The sequence below is a fragment of the Mus caroli genome, chromosome X (genome assembly GCF_900094665.2).
Source record: "Mus caroli chromosome X, CAROLI_EIJ_v1.1, whole genome shotgun sequence".
NCBI lineage: Eukaryota > Metazoa > Chordata > Mammalia > Rodentia > Muridae > Mus > Mus caroli.
In genome coordinates this window covers 40916117-40925125 of record NC_034589.1, presented here as the reverse complement: position 1 = coordinate 40925125, position 9009 = coordinate 40916117, and the positions used below count along the sequence as shown (strand labels likewise).

General features: G+C 44.3%; 1 protein-coding gene across 2 annotated transcripts in view; it reads left to right on the top strand.

Annotated features, from left to right (window-relative positions):
* Positions 1 to 7181: 7181 nt before the first annotated feature.
* The window catches only part of Zdhhc9 (zinc finger DHHC-type containing 9), a 36910-nt gene continuing 35082 nt past the window's right edge, over positions 7182 to 9009 (top strand). The window contains exon 1 of one of the 2 annotated variants that reach the window (XM_021153520.2): positions 7182 to 7239. The gene's annotated coding sequence lies outside the window, so the exon portion shown is untranslated. Of the gene's footprint in view, positions 7240 to 7374; positions 7594 to 9009 lie in introns of those variants that run through there. The other variant, XM_021153519.1, reaches the window with a different exon arrangement.

Here is a 9009-nt window from a genome sequence, read left to right as displayed (position 1 = left end):
AGAAGAAGAAGAAGAAGAAGAAGAAGAAGAAGAAGAAGAAGAAAAGAAAAAGAGGAGGAAGCGGAAGAGGAGGATGAGGATGAAAAGAATAGAAGGGATAATGATGGTCCACAAGGTAGCTCAGGTGGCTGAAGTGTCTCTCACCAAGTTTGAGAAACTGACTGCAAGTCTTGGACCCACACTTCGGAAGCAGAGAATCAACTTTTGAAACTTGTCCTTTTACCTCCACACAAGTGCTACGATTCACAGATATGCCTCTCAATAAAAAATGTAATTAATAAATAGAAATAAACAAATAAGCCAAGCAAGATGCTCAGCAGATACAGACCACACAGACCTGATAACCTACGAGGAGAAAATCACCTCATGTGACCCTCCATGTGCAGTGGCGGTCCATGCACAAACACACACACACAACATTAAAGAAGAAACAATGAACTGTGTATTTCTAAAGGTGGAAGAAAATATTTTGAAAATAATACCATATGTTTGAGGAAAATTTTAATTTTTTATATCATGTATATATGTATTGTGACACTGCATTTTACTTCATTGAAATCTATAACTATTTTGTTTTAATGTCATCTTAGTTAGGATTTTACTGCTGTGAACAGACACCATGACCAAGGCAACTCTTATAAAGGACAACATTTAATTGGGGCTGGCTTACAGGTTCAGAGATTCAGTCCATCATCATCAAGGTGGGAGCAGGGCAGCATCCATGCAGGCATGGCGCAGGAGGAGATGAGAGTTCTACATCTTCATCAGAAGGCTGCTAACAGAATACTGGCTCCCAGGCAGCTAGGACAAGCCACATCCACAAGGCCACACCTACTCCAGCCAGGCCACACCTCCCAACAGTGCCACTTCCTGGGCCAAGCATATAAAAACCATCACAAATGTATCACTTAAAAAATCAATTTAAGGGGGCTGGTGAGATGGCTCATGAGGAAGGAGTACTTGCCATCAAAGCCAGGATCCTGTGTTTCATACTTGGGACTCACTTGATTAAAGAAGAGAGCTGATGCCTGCAAATTATCCTCTAACCTTGATGTGTGCCAACTCTGACCTACGTGCATGTGTATGCATGCGTATGTGCACAAACGTGTGCACATACACGGGATACACATACAATATTATAACACAATTATAATAAAAATTAAGTGCATTTTTCTTTCTGCTGTAGAATTTCAACTCTATTCAATAACTTTAACACTGATTCTCTCTCTCTCTCTCTCTCTCTCTCTCTCTCTCTCTCTCTCTCTCTCTTTCAAAAGAAAGGAAAAACAATGTTATTGACTGTCCTGTACATGGGATATGTTCTTTTAGCTGGACTGCCTTTTCTGACCTTAGTGGGAGAGGATGTGCCTAGTCTTGCAGAGACTTGATGTGTGTGGGAGGGGGGTAGATACCCTCTCAGAGTGGAAGGGGAGAGGGATGGGGAGAAGGTTTGTGGGTGGGTGTGACCTGGAAGCAGGGGCAGGGGGAGCAATGAGCTGGATGTAAACTGCATAAAGGAAGAAAGCAAGAAAGCAAGAAAGCAAGAAAGCAAGAAAGCAAGAAAGCAAGAAAGCAAGAAAGCAAGCAAGCAAGCAAGCAAGCAAGCAAGCAAGCAAGCAAGCAAGCAAGCAAGCAAGCAAGAAAGAAAGAAAGAAAGAGAAGAAAAGAAACGAAAAGAAAAAAAGAAAAAAGAAAGAAAAGAAGGAAGGAAGGAAGGAAGGAAGGAAGGAAGGAAGGAAGGAAGGAAGGAAGGAAGAGGCTCACCATGTAAACTAATCTAGCCTTCAACTTACAGAGTATGTGTAAACTCATGCATAAGTGTAGGTGTGGGAATGTAGTGGCCCAGGATTATGGAGGAAGGGTCAAGAAGAGCTTCTAGCACAGATACTTCAAATGAGGACGGCAGGAATTGGCTGCTCCACTGTCAACCACAGTAAGAATTCATTAGACTGACAATTATCAGGCTTCACGCCTTGTTTGACCTTATAAGGTTCCCCCCTTCCCACCCTACAGCCCCTGAGTATGCAGATGGAACAACTGCCAACACTCCTGTCCTGGCCAATTGTAACCTTGCCTCAAGACCCTGGCCACATCCCCATGACTATAAGTACCCAGTCCTTCCCTCCATTAAGCTGAAACTCTTCTCTTTGCCCATGTATTCACTAAGATCCTGCACTCCTACTAGCTACCGGCTAAGCTTCCCTCCCTACAGTCCAGTTGATGCTCAACTTGATGGGTCTGGTTACTCTGAGTGGGAGAAGCAGACACGGCCTGGTATGTAGGTGCCTGTGGAGGTTAAGGGCATTGGACTCCCCCCGCCCCCAGATGGCATTATAGACAGTTGTGAACCTCGGGTGCTGGGATCCAAACTTGGGTTCTCTACAAAAACAATATGCATTCTTAACTGCTAAGCCATCTCTCCAACCCCCAAACTTTCTTTTTTAGTGCTGTGGATGGAACCCAGGACCACATGACTGGTAGGCAAGTGCTCTAATCCTCCAGCTATACTCCAATGCTCAGAGTAGCGTCTTTTGAATCCAGCTTTCGTTAACTGGAGGCTCAGCAGTGGGTAGTTGAGAACTTGACTCTGCACTCTTTAGTATTTATCTTTAATGACTGCTCAGATGCTAGTCTTTTCTCCCTTAGAATATTTTAAGTTTCCTGGAGGCTGGGATCATGCCATACACTTCTTTGGCTTTTTCCATAGAGCTCAATACAAGCTGGCAAACTGTTGGTGATCAATACATACCCAATGAATGACTAGTAAACCAGTTTATATTTGTGGGCTACATAATGTTTTGAGGTCAGCTCCAGGAATGAGAGGGCTGGACAGAGTCAGAGACCAGGGATGTGCCAAGTCAGTATCAATTGCTCTCTCTTGGACAAGTTTAGAGCCTAATCTGGGAACCTTATCTGTATCAAACGCCTAGAACAATTCCTGGCTCAGAGAAGCTCCTAAACAAATGACCTCTATTTTGCTGTTGTGATTCCTGTTTAATGAGGGAGTACTATTAGGGGGAGTTGAAAGTTCCAGTATGGCACCTAAAACTGTCCCAGGGAAAGTCAGAAAGCCACCATCCAGAGATGGAAACAAATTAGGAACCAGCATGAGCAACCAGGGACAGAGGTAAAACACGGGTTTGAAGGATGGGCATGGTGGGGTAGTCCTATAATCCTGGTATTTGAGGGGCTAAGGCAGCAAGAAAATCCAAAGTTCAAGTATAGCCTGGATCACACATAAAGACCCTGTGACAAAAAGAAAAAATACCAACAGAAACAAAGGAGAATCACAGGGTGAGGTTCAGTTTCTGAAATGGGCATTCAATTGCATTATGATGAACACTTTCTTGCACACCCTAGGCAGTTTTTATTGGCTGCTTTGTATGTTTGGCTTTCATGTGTGGACATTTTTAATGGTGCTGCTTACACTCAGAGATGAGCCAACGAGCTAAGTGTAGTGCTGTGAATCTGCAGGATGCTTAATGAAAGCAGTTTCCATTTCTCTTTCACCTGCTAAAATAGAGACTATGACAGCAGTGTTCAGGATTCATGGAGAAGATGCTGCTAAAGAACAATGTTTGACTAGACTAAGGTTATTTGGCAAACTTAACCCAGTTAGAGTGAAGTGAGGGACTTGGAAACCAAGCAGCCTGTCAGAGAAGAATTAAATTCAGTGGTGAATGTAGAGAGTAAGAGAACATGTTAGCACATGGATGTCATGGAGACTAACAAGTAAAGAGTGAATCTCACTCTTTTATTTTTAATAGTATTTTTAGAGATTTTTTTTTACTTGTTGTTGTTCCATAGGCTTTGTCTGAACCTTTTTAAAAATTTAATTAATTTTTTTTACTTGTTCACTTTACATCCCGCTCACTAATCCCCTCCCAGTCACCCGCTCCTACAACCCTTCCCTCATCCCCCCTCCTTTTCTCCTCTGAGCAGATGAGGGGAGGGGGAGTCCCCTGGGTATCCTCTGAGCCTGGCATTTCAAGTCTTTGTGAGGCTAGGTGCTTCCTCTCCAACTGAGGCCAGACAGGGCAGCCCAGCTAGAAGACCATGTTCCACGTACAGGTCTCATTCTTCAATCTCAATTTAGTCATTTTGCTCCTATTCAGCAAAATGACTAAAAGAAGAGGGTGAGGAGATGGCAGGTTGCACATGCATGACCGTGACACTTGAGATGGATTGTGTTTCTCCTATACGTCGAACATTTAGAACACAGAACCTCTAATACCCTTTATAATTCTATGAAGTAGACACAGTTGTTCCTCCTTATCCAAAGGTGATTTGGTCCTTAGGATGTCCATGAATCTGAAAGTGCACGGATGCTCAACTATCTCGTGGAGAATGGAGTAGTGCTTGGATATAGCCTTTGCAGTACTCCCAAGTATTTAAAATCCAGGTTACTTATGATACTGACTGCACTGTAGATGCATATAAATGATGTTATTCTGAACTGTTTGAGACTAGGACAAGAAAAAGTTTCCACACGTTCAGTAGAGGTATTAATTTTTTCTGAAACTTTAAAAATCTATAGTTGTGTGATATGGAGGGTTATCTGTAGTAGCTTTGTTTTACATATGAGAAAATAAGCACAGAATACATAAATTGCTTACCAACAGTTACCTCAGATATTAAATAGCCCAAATTTGAACCTAGTTCTGCCTGGTCATAAATAAGGCTTATATATTTTTTCTACAGAACCCCATCCTTCTATCATTCCAGGTCCCACAGAATCAGATCTTGCTTAGGAGCAGTAGTTCATCTTGTGTGGGCAGGACATTCATGCTTTGTTTACTCTTATTTATTTATAGCCAGAGAGTAGGGAGGGGAATGTAAGTCAGGCAAGTGGGGTGAGAAGAGGCACGTGTGCGTTGGGTTGGGTGTGAGTGTTGAGGGTAGAGACAAAAACAGAGCCATCATGAGGTCAAATGTGACCTAGGGTCTAATTTGATGTGTCTGTTCTTGGCTGTGATTCTGGATGGTCTCTGGAATGACATTGACAGGCAGTGTCCGATCCAGTAGTGGCATTCGGGATCTTAACCCATTCAACATTACCTTACACTTATACATGCATGCACAAACGCACACGCATGCCATAAACATGAAGACAAATCCTTTAAAAAATAGCATGCCAGAACATACATCACTAAGCCATGAGCTGTCTTATAAAATGGAAGGTTGCCCCTAGATTCTAGTGGTATTTCTAGTGCTCCTTGGATGCTAGTGGTGTTTCTAGTGTACCTCCCCTTCAAAAGACCTAACAAGGATTTGGATGCATAAAGTAGGGAATTTTGTGGAAAGTAGCAAAAGGAAGAAAAAGAAAAGAGGAAAGGAAAACCAACTCGCAGTCTATACTTTTTATTAAGAATTAAAGAATTTTGTAAAATGATTTAATTGTGTAGGAAGATGTGCTATGAAATGCTTATCCATATAAAATTTCTTGAATTTTCTTTCAGTAGTGAGCAAGACTAGCAACAAATTGTAATAAAACAAGCATGATTTACAAAACTACTTAATCCCAGAGGGAATGTGACCCAGACCAGGGAAGGGCAGAGCTCAGGAATGCATTGCCCTGTTATGCTCATTCCAGAACTTCCTAGGCTTCACCTGCATCTGAGCGGTGATCAAAGCATGTTTTGCTTTGGTCATTTCATTTTGATTGCTCTACACTCACAAGAATGGCAGCCAGGCTGCGCCTGTGATTCCTAAGGGTGTCTCATGGAAGGCACATGGAATTTGTGAGAGCTTTGGAATTCAGAGAGCTGATAGGGCCATGAGAAATTCCTGTCCTTTCCATGTCAAGTGTGTACTAATACCGGTAGCCTCCAGGAATTGGAGGCAATAATGCTGGTCATAGGCTTCAAAAGAAATAACCCGATGATTACAGTCAGCATGAGCACTCAGGAACAATGGGAGCTTTATGAAGACACACTTTCAACTACAAATTAATTATAACACATTTCTCTTGTAAGACAGTTGGGTCATGGTTTTTACTTCCTTTAAATTTTTTGATGGGAAGATATCATAAATGTTTCAAGAATAATCATTATATAGAATTTTGTTTTAATATTATATGGGAGGAAAATACTATAAAGGAATAATAATTCTTGATCATGTATGTGGACTCTCATTAAAACTACCACAAAGCTGCCTTTGGGAGAGCATTGGCAGTCACTTCTGAACTAATTCCAACTATTATTGGAAACCCTAGGAAAACTTTGGTCAAGCTCTAGGAAACCTGGGTTGGTAACATAGTGTGGTAGGTAAGGAGAGGTCACTTTTAAACATCCCTCATATTATTTGGAAGGTAAGAACCAGTCATACTGGTGGAAACAGATCTGGTGCCTTGTAACATCCACCCTATAATATAATATAACATAATATAATATAATATAATATAATATAATGTGATTCTCAACTGTTTCCCCCACTCCAGTCTCAATTTTCTAAATGGTGTTACTACCCGTTGATAGCAGAGGCTCAGTAACAGTAACTAACTGCCAGGAGGCATCAGAAGGAAAGAATCAATCTGGTTGATGTATGAAAATTCTGCCTTGGATGCCCCTCCCTTTGTTATCATAATATCTCCAGTTCTTTTGTTTTGTGCATTTGAACCAGGATCTTACTATGTAGCCCTGGCTGGCATGGAACTCAAATGTCAGACCAGGGTGGCTTCAAATCTTCTTGCCTTTGCTTCACCACACCCAACAAGATCTCAAATTTTAATAGAAAATAGAAATTAACTACCTTTTGGCAATCTTTGCATCATTATCTACCTGGAAATATTTATGTTGTCTCAGTGGAATTCTTTCAACTTCCTTAATGTCAATTACTTGTTTTCAATATCATAAAATGACATTCTCAGATATGGTTATCTCCTTTCATACTTTTTCTGTTCTGAAAGCCCTCGAGATTCCGTGGGAGTCCGAAGCTTCTGAATGGGACTTTGGCGGCAGAGAATGTAACGTTAAGATGCCCACGAACAGACCTTGGTCGATTTAAAGGCAAACGGCAGTGGAGAGGCCCAGGGGCAGACGGAATTCAGGGTTAGAGTCCGGATTTGTGAGCTAGTGTTGCTTCAGCATCGGTGTGTTTGTGGGGAGGCTGCTCTTGGCTCCTCCCTTGTCCGGTCCACACCACCTTACGCCTCCGCTTTTGCGTAACTATATTAATAGACGAGAACACTTCAAGTCCTGGTGCTCAGACCCCAGAGAGAAGCTGGCTGGAGCTTGGCAGGTGGGCTTGTAGCAAGGAGATGGGTGGGGGGAATGGGCGGAGGGATTCTGGAGTGACGTTCGAGGTAGCCAATGGTAGTGCGCGTTGGGGGCGGGATGGAGACATTGTGATCGTTTAGCCAATGGAGGACGAGCAACTACTGGAGCGACCTGGTGACGTGAGGAGCGTTCCATTCCGCCAGCGGTGGGCGGTTGCCACAGCTGGTTTAGGGCCCCGACCATTGGGGCCCCTTGTCAGGAGGAGGCACCCTCCCTGTCAGGGAGAAGTCGCTACCACCTTTGGCTGCTGACGAGATCCCCCGGGACAGTGCACTTTCTGCCCTCAGTCTGGCCGAGTTCAGTGTCCCTTGTTCAGGTAACAAGGGGTGGGGGTGGGGGTCTCCGGGGCTCGGCTCTCTGGAGGGCTGCATCCCCCTTCAGCTCCGCCGGGACCCAGGGACGTTGGCACCGCCCTGCTCAGCTCGCCAGCCACGGAGCCCCTGGCCGGGGGTGACTACACGTGGCGGGGCGTGTGTGAGTGTGTACGAGCGTGTGGACGCGGGTGCGTGTGGATGTGGCGCGCGTCCCAGCCAGCCTGGGGCGGTGGTCGGCTGCGTGGCGGAGGCAGGGCGGGCCTCCTGAGGACGAGCCCGCTGCACAGCCCTGGCTTCTGGCGCTAAGCTGCTGAACCCGGTCGCTGCTTTCTGACGGATTTTAATTTTCCTTCTCCCAGGTTGGGTCCCCCTTCCTAGTCTGTGTTCTTCTGCTGGGTCAGTTTATGGAGGCGGGGGGAGGGGGGAGATTGTTTTCCAGGTTAGTTTTACACAAAGGAAGTGATCTTTGCACCTCTGGGGCCCCCTCCCCTTTCCCAAGCCTTACACCTTTCCATCTTGTTGCTAGGCTCTTAGTCCCCTTTTGGACCTTTGCCCTCTCTAGCTCGGGAATGCTCTCTGGCTGGTTTCTTGCTCATCGGGCTGCAGGCTTCCGCCTCATTCTTGCCAGCATGGGGCATGTGGTGCCAGTAAGTAGAGGACACAGCCCAGCACCTGAGAGAAGAGAAGGATGACAGTGGCTGGGAAAGGCGAGGCCCAGAAATCCACGATGCTGAATGGAGCTGTGATACTGGTGAAATGTCCTAGAAAGCCCCCAAGGGACTTTTCTTAGCTGCTGCCACCGCCCTCAGCCACCCCCAACCCCAGCATCAGTTGCCAACCATCCCAGGATCTCTCCTGTTTAAGGAAGCCTTTTTATCTACAATATGACGTGGGCTCACAAATGTTAAACTAGACCAGCCAGAAGATTTCATTTCGGACTCCAGAAGTTCCAGGAGGGTTGATTAGGGGAAATCTGTTTTGTGGAAATACAATGTGTGTATGCTTCCAGAATGCCCTGAACAGCTTACCCCAGCCAGAGGGTTACTTGTTCCCTCCTGTGAGTAATATTTGAATATTAAAGAAAGAAGGAGAGGTAGAGGAGGTATGGAAAGGGCTACTTAGGGACAAAGGACAACAACAACAACAAAAATTATTTTTACAGATATCTTTCTTTAGGTGACTAAAGAACATGGTGGTATAGTAGAAAGTACAAAGGGTGGCTACTTCCAGAATTCCTACTTATTTCCAAGACTCATATCATCATAGCTCATCAAAATCACCAGCATGGGTTTAGAAACAGGATTGATTAAGAAATATCAGTCCCTCCTCCTCTGGAGAACTGGTTTGTTTGTTTGTTTGTTTGTTTGTTTGTTTTCCTCCTTAGAGACCAAACAGATCAGAAATAAAATTTTCAAACT